This window comes from Mirounga angustirostris, unplaced genomic scaffold (genome assembly GCF_029215605.1).
Source record: "Mirounga angustirostris isolate CCGP_5_RB_7025 unplaced genomic scaffold, mMirAng1.0.hap1 SCAF_4, whole genome shotgun sequence".
Classification (NCBI taxonomy): Eukaryota; Metazoa; Chordata; class Mammalia; order Carnivora; family Phocidae; genus Mirounga; species Mirounga angustirostris.
In genome coordinates this window covers 8,662,675-8,680,758 of record NW_026991712.1, presented here as the reverse complement: position 1 = coordinate 8,680,758, position 18,084 = coordinate 8,662,675, and the positions used below count along the sequence as shown (strand labels likewise).

At 54.2% G+C, this 18,084-nt stretch overlaps 1 protein-coding gene across 9 annotated transcripts in view; it reads right to left on the bottom strand.

Moving 5' to 3' along the window:
- The window catches only part of ST3GAL1 (ST3 beta-galactoside alpha-2,3-sialyltransferase 1), a 91,734-nt gene extending 74,152 nt beyond the window's left edge, over window positions 1–17,582 (bottom strand). For 7 of the 9 annotated variants that reach the window (XM_064587852.1, XM_045895840.3, XM_064587847.1 and 4 more), the window contains exon 1: window positions 17,304–17,501. The gene's annotated coding sequence lies outside the window, so the exon portion shown is untranslated. Of the gene's footprint in view, window positions 1–17,303 lie in introns of all 9 variants that reach the window. The other 2 variants (XM_045895838.3, XM_045895839.3) reach the window with 1 other exon arrangement.
- Between the last annotated feature and the right edge of the window lie 502 nt (window positions 17,583–18,084).

Sequence of the window (18,084 nt, the reverse complement as noted above, 5' to 3'; positions counted from 1 at the left end):
CCCAATGATTTATACATCAAGTATTTTTTTTTTAAATAGACATCTATCCTGTTCCATGCACACAGCCAAGTACCAGAGACAGAAAGGTGAGGAGACCATAGTTCATACCCTCAAGAAGCTCAGCCTGGTGGAGAAAACAGACAAATAACTCAGGGCAATGTGATACGAGGATGTGAGTGATATTTGGGAGAGCTAAGGGAGAAATGACTAATTCAGTATGAGAAGAGCAGGTGGGTTTTTAGTTGCTCCTCACTCGAGTGAAATGCTGTGTGACAAAAAGAAAAAAATTGGGGGAAAGTGTCTCTGAGGAAGAAGATAGGGAAAAATGTAAATAGTGAACAATAGTGAACGTGTGAGATCAGGATTGGGATGCACCACCAGGCTGAGGCCAGGTGGGAGAAGGCTTTGGAAGGCCCCACCTGAGAGAAAGAACAGAGACCCCTGGTTGAGCTCTTACTGTGTCCCAAGCACTGAGAGATGTATAGACCACACGTTTTCTCACGAAATCCCTGAGGTGGTCTCAATGACTATCCCATTTTATGGATGGGCAGCTGGGGTTTGGAGAGCTGCTGTGAACAACCCTGACCAGGATGACAAAGGCAGTTAAGTGGTAGAGAACAGCCCCCAACGGGACACCCCCATTCTGTCCAGTTCCACAGTCCTCATCTTAGCCCCTGGGACAGGTTCGTAGAGTAACGGCCCCCATTTGCTCGGGCCACCTTGTACACATCCTCCTTAGCAGTGTGTCTTTGCTCCCTGTCCCCACATGAATTGAGGTCCACTTCTCCACCCTCTGAATCTGAACTTGGCCATGTAACTTGCTTCGGCCAGTGAGCCAATAACAAAAGACACAAATAAAAGCTTCAACAGTGCTTATGCCAGAATATCCCCCTTTCTCGCTGCTAGGAATCATTCTGCAGCCACATTACCCCAGCTGAGCTGGTCCCCTGGTGCACAGACCACACCACTGAGTCCCAGCCACACTGCCCAGACACAAGAAATGTCCAGTCAACCCACAGAATCAGGAGAAATAACAAATGTTTGTTGTTTTAGGCATGAAGGCTTGGAGCTGTTTGTTATGCAGAGAAAGCTCACTGATACAACCACCAAATAATCGTCACACACACAGCAATGGTGATAAAACACAATAAACTCGCAACTTAGAGAGAAAGATCAGCCCTGAGTCGGTGATTCTGTGAGATGTGGAGGGCCAGGACTAAGGCAGGGCGGCCGTGGGATGGAGGAGAGATGGAAGATTCAAGAGCTATTTTAGATGCAAAGTCAACAGGATTTAGTTACAGACCGACCCAAGATTTGTCTAAAGGCGCCTGGTGTTGACAATAAATAGATTCTATCTGGAGCTCGCTGAGGGGGTGGGATGTTTCCACGGAAGACACACAACGTGGCCTGAGCCAGAGCAGTCAGGGCTCAGTGTCACAGAAAAGGCAAGCTCCCGGAATGAAACTTTCTTTTCAGCCCCTGATATCTGACAGAAGAATGAAGACGGGGCGCTCACGGCCCCAGCCTCCGACCTGCCCCTGCCACCTCCCTTGAGGCCAACCCTGCTTGTAGCAGCCCCCAGAGGGACCTTTGTAAACTGTAACCCAGACCTTCCTCCCTCCCAACCCCAGCTCACACCGTCCCCCTTTCCTGGGCACTGCCTACTCACCCGTTAGATTTCACTATCAATGGCCCTTCCCAGGGACATCTTTGCTGACCGCCCAGACGGGGCCAGGCACTGTCACTACCCAGGACTCCTTGCACTCCCAGAGAGCATGCGTCACTAGCCTGATAACCCCACGGGAGCACGAGCGTGCCTGTCCCACACATGCACTCTGCCACCACCACCCACACACCACTGGCCACGTGGGAGAAAGTCGGTTCCTATTTCCTGAATGAGAGAATGAACAAAACAATTCGTTCCCATGTCACGCGCCCAAGATGTTTTCTTTCACCTACTCCCTTGCACACGCCAAGCCGAGTTAGCCACCTTACCCTTCGGCTGCCCATGGCTTCCTGTGCTTATCTTCAGTCCTTTGCACTGGATTCCAAACCCCGACTGGCATGCTGGCGACTATGGGATTTCATAAGCTAGAACCATTCCCCAGGTGTCACGCACCTTCCAGGCCCTAGGTGTCTCGGCTCCTAACACAGCGCTGGGATGCTAAATGCACAGAAAACATAATTATCCCACTCTATTATCTGCTCATCCCAGGGGGCAGCCTAATGATCTACTGAGACTCTCCTTGCCTTTTGCTATTTTATTTTATTTTATTTTATTTTATTTTATTTTATTTTATTTATTTGAGAGAGAGAGAGAAATAGCAAGAGAGGGCACAAGCAGGGAGGAGAGGGAGAAGCAGACTCCCCATTGAGCAGGGAGCCTGACCCCAGGACCCTGAGATCGTGACCTGAGCCGAAGGCAAATGCTTAACCGACTGAGACACTCAGGTGCCCCTGCCTTTTGCTTTTTAACACACACCCTGAAAACTTCTTCTGGATTGCCATATCATGGCTCTCTTCCCGTGCCTTGCATCTCCTCCCCCCACCTGCTTCCCTCCCTTCCTCCCCCGGCCGTTTGCCCCTTCATTTCTATCCATATAACCAGCAGCCACCAGGTACCAGCCCAGGCCGTCAGCAGCCAACCGCTGGGCTTAAACCCAGAGACTCGGAAGCAAGAAACATTTCCACCAACTCTATCTGCGGCACAGGAGATTGGGAGCCCATAAATCATTCCTTCTTCGCCCCTACTAAAACATCCCCATCGGCAGGCCCCCCGCGCCATCATGCACTAGAACATGACAAATCTCCTGAGAGATTCTGTTCTCTGATTTTGGTTCTTTGGGGAGCGGAGCAGAGGACTAGACGCGAAATTCCACATCCCTCCCAGAGGAGTGCTGCCAGATTGCTTAGAAATCCTAGCCTCTCCCTCCTCCACTAGAGAAGTGATCATCTGGATCTTTGTGAACACTGGGCCCCACTGAATAATAGTGCTGCCCTTTCAATATACATACATCTTTTCTCAGAGGCCTGTAGTCATGTCCTATCCCAAAACAGGGTGCCCAGCGGCTGGCTGTGCGGACCAGGAGAGGCTGCTCAAGCCAGGCTGTGTGACTGCGAACGGTCTTCCTCTGAATCTTAGTTTGCACCTTGCTAAAACAGACACTGTTCCTACTTCAACTACTTTGCAAGGCCGTACTGAAAAACAAGTGGGTAAAAACCAACATGAAAGCACTGTAAAAACAAAAATAGTAAAGTGAAACTAGTAGTAGGAATTGGGGCAGATATCACTTTAAAGGGCTGGCTGGCGCTTTCCCAAACTAAGCCCTTTGTTCTCAAAAGCTCTGCTAATCTTCACAGTGATGTGACCTCAGCTGTTATGTGTATCATTTTGCAGATGAGTAAGTAGAGGCTTGAAGAGGGTAAGCAACTTACTCAAGGTCATGGCCAAGATCGGAGCCTGAATGATAAACCAATTCCTCCCCAGTGGAGCGAGGTGCACTTCACAGCAGCGCTCACTGAGCCTCTCTCTGGTGCACCCTGCAGGCTCCATGCCCTGCCCTGGCGGGGACAACAGCACTCTCTCAGGGTCTTGGCACACAAGCCAGCAGCCGCACCACCCTGCACTGGGGGGAGGGGGAGACGGTCAGCACACAGGTGGGTCATTCCTTAATCTGAATTCCTGTCCAGAACACAATGACCGCGGAGAGTGAGATCAGCATGGAGACTGTCTGGCAGATCTGTCTGCAGAGGGGACAGGTGACCCAGATGTAGGAGGTGCAGGGGCAGATCAGGAGCCAGCGGTGAGATGACCCAGACACACCTGGAGTAGGAGCTGGGATGCCCGGAGCAGGGCTGCTGGCCAGGCTTGGTGAGGGGAGCAGGGCGCAGGGCAGGGGAGCCCCAGGGGTGCAGGGGCTGACTCGAGGGTGGAGGGGCTGAGCGGCCCCTTCTCGATGCTGCTGCACCTCCACCCCCCGCCCAGCCTGGAGGACTGATATGAAAAGCACCAACTGGGGCAGGAAGCACGTGTGCTTGCTGGCAGGAAAACTGTCCTCCCATGCGGACCCGCCCCCTCGGAAAGGGCTTCACCCAGGGACAGCCCTCGGCCTGGGTGGATTTCTGGATTCGGAGGCTAGGTGCTTCTCCAGGGCAGAGGTTATCACTACCGACGGTGGATGGATGAGTGTGGACAAGGAGGCCAGCACCGGGTGCATGACTTCATGCAATCTTTGCAGCAGTCCTCTGGGGAGCGGGGGGTGTGCAGGCTGACCCCATTTCACAGATGTGCAAACTGCAGCTCTGAAAGAGTCAGGTCCTTTGCCCAAGGCCACAGGGCAGGAAACGGGCCAAGGTGCGGTTCAAAGCCAGGGCTGCCTCCTCCAGGTACACAGGCCCTTCTCCTCCCCTTCTAGCCTGGCTGGGCTCTAGAAGGTCATCAATCCGTGTCCCTCTAGCCCCCCCCCCAACAGATCCCTAGTTCGGGGCGGTGCAGTTTACTGGTTTGCACCTCTGCTCTGGGCTCCCAGCTCTCTCCAAGCAGCTTCAACTTCGGGTTCCCAGCGCCAAGCACAGTCAGCTCTCAAAGCCCAGAGGAATGAAGACGTGGGCTACTCGCATGGGGGGCAGACGCGCCGATACGGCTGGTGATTACTCCCACGTGCACCAGCCGCCGCCAGCCTCCACCTTCTGGGGTTCCTCCAACGTGGGTCTGGCTGAACCTCTCCTATGTGCAGCAAGGGATACCTCGGCCACACCTCATTACTGAAAGAATGCAGGCCATGCAGGACTCCCAAACCACAGCTTTGCCGTTTTTCCTCTTACACCCCCTTCCTCTGAGCACATGATGGGGAGGGGCCCCGGTTCCGTCTCGGGTTTCCTCCACGGGGTCCCATGGGCACTGGCCGTGTCCACCCTCACCGCCGCTGCCACCAGGTCCCACCGTCTTCCAGCTGGAAGACCGTCTGTTCTCTGGGGCTCTCCGCCGTCCTCTCCTATTTTATTTCATGCAACTCCCAGCCAGGAGGCCAGGCAGTGCTACCCCAGAGACAAGTGGGGAGACTGAGGCTCGGACATGGAAGTCACTTGCCCCAGTCCCACAGTTGCTCCAGAGCCCATGTTCTCCTGGCCCTGGCTGCCCCCTCGGTCCCCAGGCCTTCCCTGCCGGGGACACTGAACTTGCCCTCAGAGCAGGGGGACACTGGGGGCTGCACCGCCTCCTCGGGGCTGCCCAGAACCGCACTCTGATCTGGGAGGAACTGGGAGCCACAACGCATGGGTTTGTCTGCCAGGCAAGCAGGGCCTAATTCAGGAGGACTGACCACGGACTTTTGAACAAGATTTTGTGGATGAGAGGGAAGAAGGAAGCTTGTGCTGATCAGGAAAACCTTGAGCCAGAGGACAGGGCTGGCATCACACAAAGTCTGTCCGTGCTGAATGTGACCAGAGCGCCACCAAGAACCATCCTATTTATAGCCCTTTGAAATATGGCTGGGGAAGGAGGGGGGGGCTTTGTTCTTTTGGCCTCTTACCTGATTCTCAGGAACAAAGGGAAGGGAGGTGGGAGGGAGATTGGTGACAGGCTGTTGGTACAGGCAGTGAGGGCAGACACACTGGGCCCGGGGACCTTCTGGCCCATGGGCCTTAGAGAGCGAGCCATGGTGGTGTGGGAGGGGGCATAACAGCCCCCAGCTCGACCCAACCGGGGGGACCTTAGGTCAAATGGCCAACGCCAATGTACTTTGGTTTTTCCAACTGTCAAAATACCGATAATAAGAATGACCACAGAGCCCTGTTTAGAAGGTTAAAAGGAGTCCAAAACGTCCAGTACATGGTATTTCCTGGGCAGAAACTCAGGAAGGGTAAAAGGGCAGGCAGCCACCAGAATTCATAAAACCCAGCACAGACTTGCTCAGAGGGAGGTCTACAGGAGCCCGTGGGTGCGGGTGGTCTGGGAGATGGGGGTGTAAGCACCACGCCAACAGCCTGGTGCAGGGGGTCAGGCGGGAGACCCGGCCGCTGGGGTCCCTGGCTGCAGGCCTGGGGAGGGCGCGGGAGGCTCGCTCTGTAGGACACCCTGAGCTTCCCAAGTCGGGTGGAAATCCAGCCATGAAGGCAGGACTTGGCAGCTCGAAACTGTGGGCTGGCTTCCAGCCCTGGCTCTGACCGATAACAGGCTGAGGAACTGCATAGGTCGGGCCTCTGAGCCATCTGCTTAGCTGTAAGACAGAGGGCAGGGAATATCCAAAATGTCTCGTCTTAGGTGTGCTCACCTGCCTCTATGGTCCAGTGGCCACACCACAGCCCAGGCCACTCGCTCAGCCTTAAATTCAGATAGCCTGGGAGAGTTGCATCCTACCACCTCCTCCAGGCAGCCCTCCATGGTTGGAAGCTCTGTGTGAGGAAGAGCTTCTTTATCCACAGAGGTGTCCAGGACAAAAGGCCACTGTGTGGGGCACAGATCTCGCAATCAAGAGGACAGAATAACCACCACATGGGAGAGTGGAAGTGAGGAGCCAATTTGTGGGAGACTGAGCAAAGGGTTTCTAAACTTGAATAATGATGATGATGATGATGATGATGATGATCGGAGCACACACTCAGCAAGCCCTTAGGGTGGGCACTCCGCAGGGCACTGTTCTAAACCCTTTCCAAGTACCAGCTCAACTCTTTTAGTGCTCATTTTAGTACCCGGTGAGAGGTAGATAAGGAAATGGGGGCACAGAAAGGTAAAGCAACTCACTCAAGGTCACACAGCTAAGAAGTGGCAGAGCCAGTATTTTTTATTGGGCCAACCAATGAATGACTCAGTAGATGAATAATTGAAATCTTGGACTAGGGGAAGGTTGAACAAGGGCACTGCTAAGCCTCTTTGCAAATGTTCGGATTCTACAATTCTTTCTTGTTTCATGCTCTGCAAATGCATGAACTCTGTCATTTGTTATCATTCAATCTACTCACACACCCCTCCCCCCCCAACCTCCCTCCGGTAATGGTCACAGCTTAGGACACCAGGGCTCCTGCTCAGAGAAAAGAGAAACCTCCTTTACTTCATCCCAGGGGCAGATTCCCAATGAGGCAGGCATACTCCGATATCCAAAACTGTTGTTTGGCATGGTAGATCTAGGCATCGGCTTAATTTTTCTAATCCTAGAGTTCGCAGATCGGTTTTGCTCAGTTCCGTTTACTCCCGGTCACAGGTAGAGACGGAAAAATAACAGCAGACCTTCTGTTGGAACCAATTCTTCAAGCCACTCCAAGAAAAGCGTGTTTTTCATTTGAAATTTCTCGTAGGCAGTGGTGCACGATCTCACGGGCTTCTCAACTCCCCCTCTGGTTTAATTTCCTTTTTTGCCGAAAGACTGAGGTTTGAAATTTCAGATTTTGCTTTAGGAACAACCAGGAATACCCCCCACAAGGACATTCTTGTTTGTGGTAGCTCCTATGTTTCCCAAGCAACCGTCTTTCTTCATCAGACTCTCCACCAGGTGGTAGGATTAACAGTGTTTTCAAGGAAGAACAGCAAGCAGACCTTTCTCTCCATTGTGACGATGTTATTAAAAGGGAATTTTCCAATGTTGCAAGAGCAACTTTTACTAATCATTTTACTCAGAGCAGGCCCTGGGAGTTGGGTGGGTTTACACGCCTGGTGACAAACTGACTAAGCCTTTCTGCTCACAGTCCTGTCTCTGCGGCTGGCTCCCAGCCCTTCCTCAATCCCCAGGCACCGTGGGGCTCTCTGAATTCAATGTATGACAACAACCCAAAAGATGAGTGCTTGTAATCAGCCAACGCAGGGACCCGGCGCAGAGATTTAAACTCCCGCCAGACTGCCAAGGTTAGCTAAATAAACCCATCCAACCAGCACCAAATGGGGAATCCGGGAAGAGGTTTGGAGTCCCACCTGTGGGCTGGGCTTGGGGACAGATACCCAGTGTGATGTGTTCTCTATCTGCACCTCTTAGGGAGGCTGTCCCACCCTTCCCAGTCCCCCCATGTAGAGATATAGGATGATCCCAGGAATTATACAGCATGGTGCCTGAGATTTGGGGCTTTGGGCAGAAAGGAGGCAGTTAGGGATTCTGGCTCTGCCACTTTCTAGCTATGTGACTTGGGGCAAGTGGCTTCACTTCTTTGAGCCTCAATTTCCACATTTATAAAATGGGATTAGGGAAAATGTATGAGCAGTGATTTTATAGGGCTATTATGGAGACCAGGAAAGTAATATTAAAGGAAGGATCAAGTCTGCTGATGGAAAGAGCACATCCTGGCCCAGCCCCACGTGGAGATGCTGACGGTAGACCCCGGCCACAGGCAACCCAAGACAGCCATCACGGAGGCTCCACAGTTCAACTCTTGCGGTTTTCTAGAAACTCCATCAACTGAAAGGATATTCTTTGAAAGCCTCGAGGACAGAATGCACACAATCTCTTTGCTCTGTTCATCAGTTTACTCTGCAAAAGACTTATAAGCAAGAGTCCCAGTTCTCAGGCTCTGCTGGTTGTTTCTCTCCCCTTTTCTCATAAATTCTGTTTATGCCTTTGTTCCTTGCCTTTGATCCCATGTCCTCACTGACTTCCTCCCCTTGACAAGAGTATTTACATGCAAAATAAGTACATGGTTGGTAAATCCCCTAACTGAATGTCCAAGGTATTTGTTGACAGGTTCTTCCTGGGGCTTCCACTCTATGATCTGCCTCCCTGGACCTCACCAGCAGAACCTGCCCTGGGCCTCTCCCCCAGGTCTCCCCCGGTGATGGAGCGCTCACTCCGGCTTCTTAAAGCCCAAGCTGGTCCTCCGCCAAGTCGGCTTCTGGTTCCCTGGACCGACTTTACAGGAACGGTAAGCACTTGCCGTGGCTGCTATCTGATGTTATGTGGTCTTGTGCTGTCCTGTGCTGCGTTGTATTATGATGATAAAGGCTGGGCTCCTTAAGTTGACTCTAAGATCTACTTAGGAAACCAAGACTTCGATTATGTTCCTTTGCCACTATTCTCAGACTCAGCCACGCAGATCGGGGGAGCCTAGGGTGAGGTGGAGACAGCAAGGCCCCCAGGGGCCAGGATGAAGGGCGGTGGCCCCACCAGGGTCAGAGGCCTGGATCTGCCTTTTCCCAAGCACAGGCCCTTGTGTGGACCAGGTCACCCGACTCATCTGGACAGTTCAGGTGGGAAGGTGGGGGCTGTGAGGGGTGAGTTGAGGAAGATGTGCACTGGGGTAGCCAGGCTGTTGGAGGCATGGGCTTATGACTCCCCACTCTGCACAGAGGAAATTCTGGGCACATGGAAGGAAGATCTGCGTGCAAGAGACCGTGTGACCTTGGGTCAGTCACTTCCTCTGTAACATGGGGAGGACCCTCATCCTAGCCCAGCACCTAGACGAGCTGGAACGGAGTTCAAACAGGGTCAGGGCTGCAGATGCCAATGGCTGTGAATGCAGAGCTCGGGGGTTTCAGGAGGGCTTTGAGCTCTCAGACCGAGGGCGGCTCTCTGAGGATATTACACTAAAGACAGGGAGTGGGGACACAGCCCATCGTTACTGGGCCACGCGATTCGGGAGGTTTATTTTGGGCTCCAGTCTAGCCTTCCAAGGAAAGAGGTTTTCTTTTCTTCTTTCCTTTTCTTTTCTTTCCGCTGAGCCTTTTATTTCTGAAAAGGTAAATGCCCAATTAGATGGATTTTCATCTTTCATGTGGAGTTGTTTTAGGCTCTTTGAGCATGAAACAATATTTTGGAGTCATTCCACCCTCTCAGTTAGAGAAGAAGCTGGGTCTGCTTTGGTTGTGGTTTTTCTTTCTTTCTTTTTTTTTTTTTTGGTTGGGTTTTTCTCAGCAGCCCTCTGCTAAGTAAATATTCATGAAGAGAATTTTTAGCCACTATGGTCTGTTAGTTCAACGTGGACTCAAATGGATTTTTTTTTTTTTTAATGTAGCAAAATCTATCACAATGATATCTATTTGGGTTTGAATTTTTTGAAGATAGCCGGTGAAATCCAAAGGAACGATTTTCTTTGCATACCCACACGTGGACCTACCAAAAGTCATCTGAAACCCCCTTTTTAATTCTGCCAATAATTTGGAATGAATGTTCTTTCCTTCTCAACTTCTCTGAATTACTGAGATTTTTAACTTGCATTTTATATTCTCTTAAGGGCTCCAGAATCAGACTTGGTTAGATAACTTTTACATGCTTCAGAGGAGGAAGAAAAAATACACACACACGTGCGTACACACATGTACATACACACACATAGAGTCAGAAGAAATGGTCCAAACATCCCCAGATATTTTGGGAAGGAAAAAACTTTTAAGACAAAAATATTCAAACAGTATTATCTGAATATGGAATAGACCAGAAGGACAAGAGGGAGCACAACCCGCCCCCCCCGCCCCCCCCAACTCACAACCTTGGCCCTCTCGGGAACAAAAGCTAACATCTGTTCAGTGGCTCGTTCATTTTTCACATCAACTGTATGGAGTATCATCCCCATGACAAAAGAGGAAACTGAGACCCAGGAAAGGTAAGTGATGTGATCACTGAGCAATAAGTGATAAGTCTCAGACCCCGAAACCTTAATACTGAGGCTACTCTGCTTCTCACAGACGGTACTGAAATTGTAAATGTCCTTTTTATTTTTTAAAGATTTTTTTATTTATTTGAGGGAGGGGATGGGGGAAGGGCTGGGGCGGGGGGAGAGAAACAGACGCCCTCCTGAGCAGGGAGCCAGATGATCCTAGGATCCTGGGATCATGACCTGAGCTGAAGGCAGATGCTTAACCGACTGAGCCACCCAGGTGCCCTGAAAACATAAAGGTCTTAATAATAACATCTTACTCTTGATTCTTGCATCTTACTAGGGGAACAGAGCACAGAGGTTAAAACTTGGGCTCCCACCAGCGGTATGGCCCTAAGGAAGGGAGTTCCCTTCCTGCCTCCAGCTCTGTCCTTTGTGGATCCTGTGACCACCCACGCCCCTGGCTGCTGTAGAATCAAAGGAGATGACAGGTGAGTGCAGGATCAGCCTCCAGTCCTGTCCAGTCCCCGAGAAGCTCCAACAAGGAACTCCCTGGCCTCTGGCTGCTGGGTGAACTCAGCTCTTGGTGGCACAAGGATTGTGAAAAGCAGGCAGGACAGAGCAAGGTGGCAGCCTTATCCTCCTGGCTCTTCCCCTCCAGGCTGAGGAGAGAGGCTTTCTTCAGATGCTTCGATCAGCTCCTATTGCCACACTCCTGGTCCCGCTCACCCATCCCTCCATCTGCCTCTTGGGGGGCTGGGTAGGGGACGGTGGTGGGTGGTAACTGGGCTCAGGTCCTGCTACATCCCTTGCTGACTTCCCTAAATACCGCTCCCAGCTCTGGAGACATTCCCTTTATTAAACTCTGCTCCATTTGTGAGTGTATGTTTCCTACTGGAACCTGGGATGAGTCAATGTTTAAAATACTTGCCACTGTTCTGGGCATACCCTAAATGCTTAATAAAAATTAGAAGCTACTGTATTTATTACAATAAGGCAGGTCCATGGCCACATCCTGTGGACCCCTCCCAACTCTCCCGGCAAGGGTGGGAATTATACAGTGCCATCTACCAACTGAGCAAACGGGAGACTCTTCAGACGTTCAGGGACGTACTCAAGGTCCTCAGCCAGGAGCAGGTGGAATATCAGGGCCAGGTGCTAGGAGTTCTGAGTCCTAGGCCAGTGGTTGCCCTGTCTGGATCCACCTGACTCAGTAGGAAATACCCTGACCCCAGTGTCCTGTCCCTAACACTCATCCCAGTGTGAACCACGATAGACCGAGTCTCCTCCGGGTGCCTTCAACCTTGACACAGATCACACCCGTTGCTAAGCCAGCCAGGCCACACAGGAGGGGCTCAGGGCGCACAGCACCCTCACTTGTGCACTCCCCTCTGCCCCCAGATACCCCTGCTCCTGGCAATTCACTGTGTCATGCCCTAGGGATAAACTGTCAGCTTTATGCAATCCACAGAAATGAGAAAAGCAAGCTGTTACTCTAACCCAGTCATTCGGCCTTGCTCCTTCCAGTGGGGGTTACTAACAAACCATTAAACATTAACTCCAGCCCTGTACGTCAAGTGTTTCTCCACGAGCTTTCCAGAACGTTCCGCCTTCCGTCAACTCTTCTATTTCCCACATGCTCTGTTCGGATACCATGCCTCCAGCATTCAGCACTTTCCCTGCTAACCCTCCTGCACAGGCTCTTAGCTGGGATATGAGGAGGCCCCTCCTGGGGTACTCTCCCGTGCATGAATTTTAATCCTCACCGTGCATCTGGAGATAATCACCCACCTGCACTTCAACCCTAGCCCCTGAGGTACAGGGCTTGCCTGAGCGCACACAGCTGGACACAGTCCTGTGCCTGAAAACCTGGGCACTGTCCCCACACACACTGCCTGCCGTGCCTTTAACCCCGTCTCCCCAGGCAGCCATTTAAATCCGAGATCAAGTATAAGGACAAGGATTAAAGCTAAAGCACCGAATTTTATTTTTCTTAAAGCGAAAGCAAAGCAGCTAATCTCTATCTTACATACTATCACTGCAATGCCCATAACCCTTGAAAGATCATAATTCGGGGACCTGCACTCTGGCTGAGCAGCAATGATAAATCCCACCAAAGTAAACCAGAGATCGGCACCTACTACAGGAACGGGGCCATATCATTGAGCCCCTAAAATCTCAGTTCCCTCACCCCTGCAGAACCACGCAAAACAGACAGACCAACGCCCAGTCTGTTATTTTATTTTACTTTAATTTTTCTTGGCAGGGTGCACACCACTTTGATTAGACATCAGTTCAAAGCATTCAAGAAAATAACTTTACTTTCCCGCAGTCTGATTCCCCTAGGTACTTAGGCTTTGTCTCCTCAGTGAATCCTTCCGTGGGTCCCACAAGGCACAGGAACCCGTTCCCTTCTCTGTCCCAGCTGTCAGCACACGCACGTGTCCACCCTGTACAAACAGCTGCGACATACTCTTCATGCCCCTGGGCGCCGCCCCCCCACCACACGGTGACCTCTGAGGGGCAGGCCAGAGGTGGGGGGAAGGCAGAAGGATCCATCACATGTTCTTCCAACCCTATATTTTCAGCATCTTGCATGGTGACCAGAACATAATAAGTTCCTAATAAATGTTGGTTCAACTGAAATCAAAACAATGCAACCAACAAGACCCAAGAAACAATAAAACCCCAGGGTTCCCAAGGAATGCCAGTTTCCAATGAGGAAACTTAAATATGCAGAAAAGAATATGGGTGTGGGGAAGGGGAAACAGAGAGGTCTCACCTACTTGGGAGTTTAGGAGACCTGCGAGCGTTCTAGGTCAGCTCTGTCACCCAGCGTCCCGTGATTTCCCCTCTGGGCCTCAGTATTGTTTTCATTAATATGAAAGATTGAATGAAATTATTTCTATGAACATTCTCAGCTCTTGGAGTGGGAACCAAATTGGTCCTGGTGAAGTCACCAAGGTTCTTACTGGCCACACGCATCATTGGGGATCCCCACAAATGTTACCGGCTCTGCCAAGTTTCAGACCCCAGAGTCTGAAACTTCCGGGCCATCTCTCAAGGTCCAGTGCTGAGAATTGCTGGCGAGTGACTTCACCAAATGGGCATGGGCTCTGCGCGTCTGGAGAACTCTCTGTGAGTAAGTAAGGGAAGGGAGGCATCCCTGCAAGGATGGCCCTATTGTCTGCGATGCCAGGAACATCTGGAAGGTTCTAAGGATGGAGCTGGAGCATAAGCAAGTAGGGTGCAGGCTGTCTTCCTGAAGAAAGGCTTTAAAGGCCCCAAAGCTATGTCAGCAGAACTCCAAGTCTCTCATTTTGCAGAGAGTGAAACTGAGACCAGAGCCTGGAACAGTGTGCGTGCCAAGTTACGAAGCAAACTGAGCACCAGCCCTGGGACTAGAACGGGTTTCCTCTGGGGCCCAAGGTTGGGCTTGTGTGCCCAAATTAGAGGAGAGAGCCCTCAGATCCTTGGGTCTACAAGGAGGTATGAAGTTTCCCCATGTGCTCCACAACTGAACAAAGTGCCTGTGAACCTTATTCTAGAATTTTCTGTGACCGGGCCAGCAGCTCTTCCACTGGCCAGTGGCGTTCATCCTTAGTGCATATAGGATTTACTAGGAAGCAGGATAAGCAGATGACTGGTGGATTTTTTTTTTTTCTTACTTTACTTTGGTTGCTTTTCATGGTGTGGGAGGGAGCCTAGAGAGAGGGTTAAGGTTTAAATCCCATAAGGCAAAAAGCCCTGTCCAAATATAACTCCTCTGAGTCAGCAGCCTGCCACAAAGCAAGGGACTCAAGCAAGGTGAACTGACCCAGCGATTCAAAGAGGCCCCTTCCTGGGGGATGGGAGACTGCTGAGAGCTTGCCTCCAGGAGATATCCTGGCTTGGGGGGCTGCTTGGTGCAGAGGGGCGACAGAGACCCACCTGGCACAAAGCCACACACACCCCTGAGGCTCCAGGACCTGCAAGGATCCCTCACTACCAGGCCCACAGATGGATCCACCCCACCACACCTCGGGGACAAAGGCTCCAGACAGCCAATTCTACGGAGGTTCCCAACTTTAGCGGGGTGCTGGTAAACCCAGCTGAGGGAATGCCCAATCTGTGCCTCCAGGTGGGAACACGGCCCTGCGGTCAACAAGAAGGCTGCTCAGAAGTCAGCTTCTGCAGCTGGGGCAGAGCCTGGCGGAGCAGAATCCACGCCCCCTAGAGAGCCCTCTGCCCTCACTTCTGGCAACATTTCCTGTTTCCATTCTCAGGGCAGTGTTCAAGAGGTGCCCTGTGGCCTGCCAACCCAGTGAGGTGAGGGGAAGACCCTGCTTCTGCCCAGGCCCTCGCCTTGTCTCGTGGGTAAAGCCTGGACAGCAAATACGGGACCAGCAGAACGCAGGGGCAGCACATTCCCAGGCTTGTAGGGTTGTCCAAAGATGGAGGAAGGAGCTCCCTACTCATTCTGTTATTTATTTATTCAGCAAAATTAAATTTTTTGTAAGATGAGATTCCTTTTCCCAGACTTGAAGTCAAAGGTCGCATGAATATGTACATATGCTGTGAATGTGTGAACATGTATATCCCTACGTGCACACACATTCACACAATTATATGTAACACTCTGTGCCACACATCTGTAAGGTAATAGTAATGACCCCATTTTACAGATATGGAAACTGAGATTCAGAGAGTTCAAGTCTCACGCGTGAACGTCAGAGAGGGAGATGGTGGAAGACCGGGATCTGGGCGAGGGCGGGGAAGGCTGGAATGGTGAACTCTGGTCGGTCTTTTCAGCCAACCACGGGATTTCTGAAAATGGCCAGGCCATGGTGTTTGGGGCAGGAAGGGGAGGTGCAAGGAGGGACCTGGAGGGAGCCCAGGCACCCTGCCTCTGGCGCCCCTTCCCCACCTCGGAGCCAAGCGGCAGTTTTCAAAGCAGCCGGAAGGGGGCACTGCACCTTGCCTTTTGCAAAGTCCCGGGCGCCCTTACGCAGCTCCTGGGCAAGAACACCAGGCGGCTCCGCCCTCCGCTTCTAAGAACAGCCCAGCTTTGAACCTGGCACGTAGTAGGTGCTCAAGGCACGTCTAGAAGCCTAAAGGGCTTGATTCGGTGGATGAACGTGAATTCCGTAGTAGAAAGAGAACATGGAGAGAAGGGGACGTCAGGCCCCTGCCAGCGCATTTCCATCTACAGGCCTTTGCAAACAGCCTTTCCCTACTGTGTGTTAGGCGCGGTGGCGAAGACTCTTGGACAAACTCATTCCCTGCTAACCTCGTTCTCCCCGCCTTCCCCCCGTCCCAACACACACAGTCGGCCTCCAGCAGGGGTGCGCGCTCGCTGTCTCCCTGGGGGCCCATCTCGGCCCAAATCCGCGGGGCGAAGGGGCCCGCGAGGAGGGTGAGCCAGAAGAGGCGAGGAGTCCCTGGAGGTGGGCACGCGAAAGCAGGGGGATGCCTGACGCGGCCCCGCGGGAAAAGGGTCACTGCCCTCAGGGACGGGGCCGTCTCCAGCTGCGGGACACGCAGAGCCCGCGAGACGCAGTGACCCGCCCAGCCCCCACCACCCGCGCACTTCTGGGCGCGCACGTGTCCACCCGCCGAGCGCCCCCACCAAGCCCCGCGAGTGGCAGGCGCTGGCCAGGACCTTGGGGCGGCAGGCTGGAGGGACTCCGGGCGCCACCCGCCGAGCGGAACCCAGACTCTGCAGACGCCCTTCCCCAGAGACCGGGCCTCGGGGCAAGGAGAAGGCAGACCCGGCGCAGCCTCAACCCCCATCTCAAGTTCAGCCGCGCTTCCTCCCGCAAGGTCACGCTCAAACACACGCTCGGCGAAAGGAGGAGCTCAAAGTTGCGCCACGGTCCCGATCCCGAATCCAGCCGTAGCCCCATCCGGGCGCTCTGCCCCAGTGCCGCGGCTGCCAGCCCCTGCGCTCTCCCGAGGAGCGGCCTCTGCCCCGCGCAGGTCACACACCCGAGAAACACAGACAAGTTGCTAACTTTTGTCAGATTATGTCGCTGCAGCTGCGGCGCCTAACGGGGTTGGGGCGGACTCCAGAGTTTCGAGTTGCCTCCCCTGCGCCCACCCAATCGCTCCCTGCCCACCACGCCATGTCCAGCTACCGCGCCAACTTCTCCACCATCTCCGGAGCAACGTGGGCCGGCGGCGTCCCCGGGGGCGATGGCCACCTCCCGGATGTGCTCCTGCTCGTAGCGGATTTGGAGGCTCGATCGCAACCCCGTCCCGCCGCCGCGGGACCGGATCACCGGCAGCCTCCGCGCGCCCCCGCGCCCCTCGCTCCACTCGGAAGCGCCGGAGCCAGCCGCCCAGAGGGGACTCATCCCACCCGCGGCCCCGCTGGCCGCTTCGCCCTCTGGCGGCCCCGACCCGGGAGACTGTAGCCTGGCGCGGGTGCAGTGTCACTGGGGCCACCCCGGGGACCGCTGCTCCGGACCTGGCGCAGGCTCCCCGCCGGGGTCCCAGCAGCTCTTCTAATAACGGCTGAAGATCCCGGAGCTCCAGCCTCCTCCTGGACCTCCTCCCTCTCCCAAAGACCCCGGTGACGCTGTGGCTGGGGAAGGGGTCTCCCTACGTGTGTCTTCCTCCGGGCGCCTGGGGTCTTCAGTCCCCACCTCCAGTGTGACACCCTCCTAGACCCCTCCCGACCACTTCTGTTCCCGGCTCCGGGCACCCACCCCTCCACTCGGAGAACACACTCGAAACTGCCCGAGCCCCAACTCCGGCGGACGCAGCCCCCCGCGCACCCCGGCAGCGTTGGGCTCGGCGCGCTCGCTCACCGCAGCTGGAGACCCGCTGGAGTTTCCGCGGCTTTGGGGATGAGGGGCTCCGAGGAGAATAAAGGGGGGGTGTCCCGAACACTCGCCCCCTTCCCAGCTCACATCGCTCCGTCCTCCTCTCCCTCCTCCTCTTCCTCTTCGTCCTCCTCTTCCTCCTCCCTCTGGTCTTTGTCTTTGCAAAGTGTCGAAACTGTCTGGCATAGTGGAGCTCCGCCGGCGGAGGCTGGAGCCGGGGAGGCGGGGAGGCGGGGTGAGGATGGGAGCGGTCTCGGGAACACCTTCCCCCGGGTGTAACGGGAGGGGCGGGCGGGCGGCCGGGGAGGGGCCGGGAGCGGGGCGCGCCGGAGCGGGGCGGGCGCCTCGGCGGCGCGCGGCCCTCCCCTTCCTCCGCCCAGCGCCCGCCCCCCGGGCCCGCGCTCCCCCCGCGCGCCCTCCGCCCGCTCTCGGCTCGGCTTTCCGCTCGCTCAGGGCTTCCTGCGAGCCCCGGAGCCACGTGGATCGCAGCCGGCTAGCGGAGGCCAGACTGGGGAGACGCCGGAGGCGGCGCGGGGACCGGATCGCCGCCCGGAGAGGGCTCTGCGGGGACAGCTCCGCGACACTCCGCGCCGAGGCCGCCGCCCACAGGCTGGCGAGACCAGGGAAGAACCTCCGGGGAACCCGGGCGGTCAGCCCCCGGGAGGAGGTGGACGTGGCGGCGCCCCGAAGAGCCCGAGATGGGCGCGCACCGTAGCAAGAAGGGGCCGATCCCCTGCTGGCGACCGGGCAAAGCCGCCGACTTCCT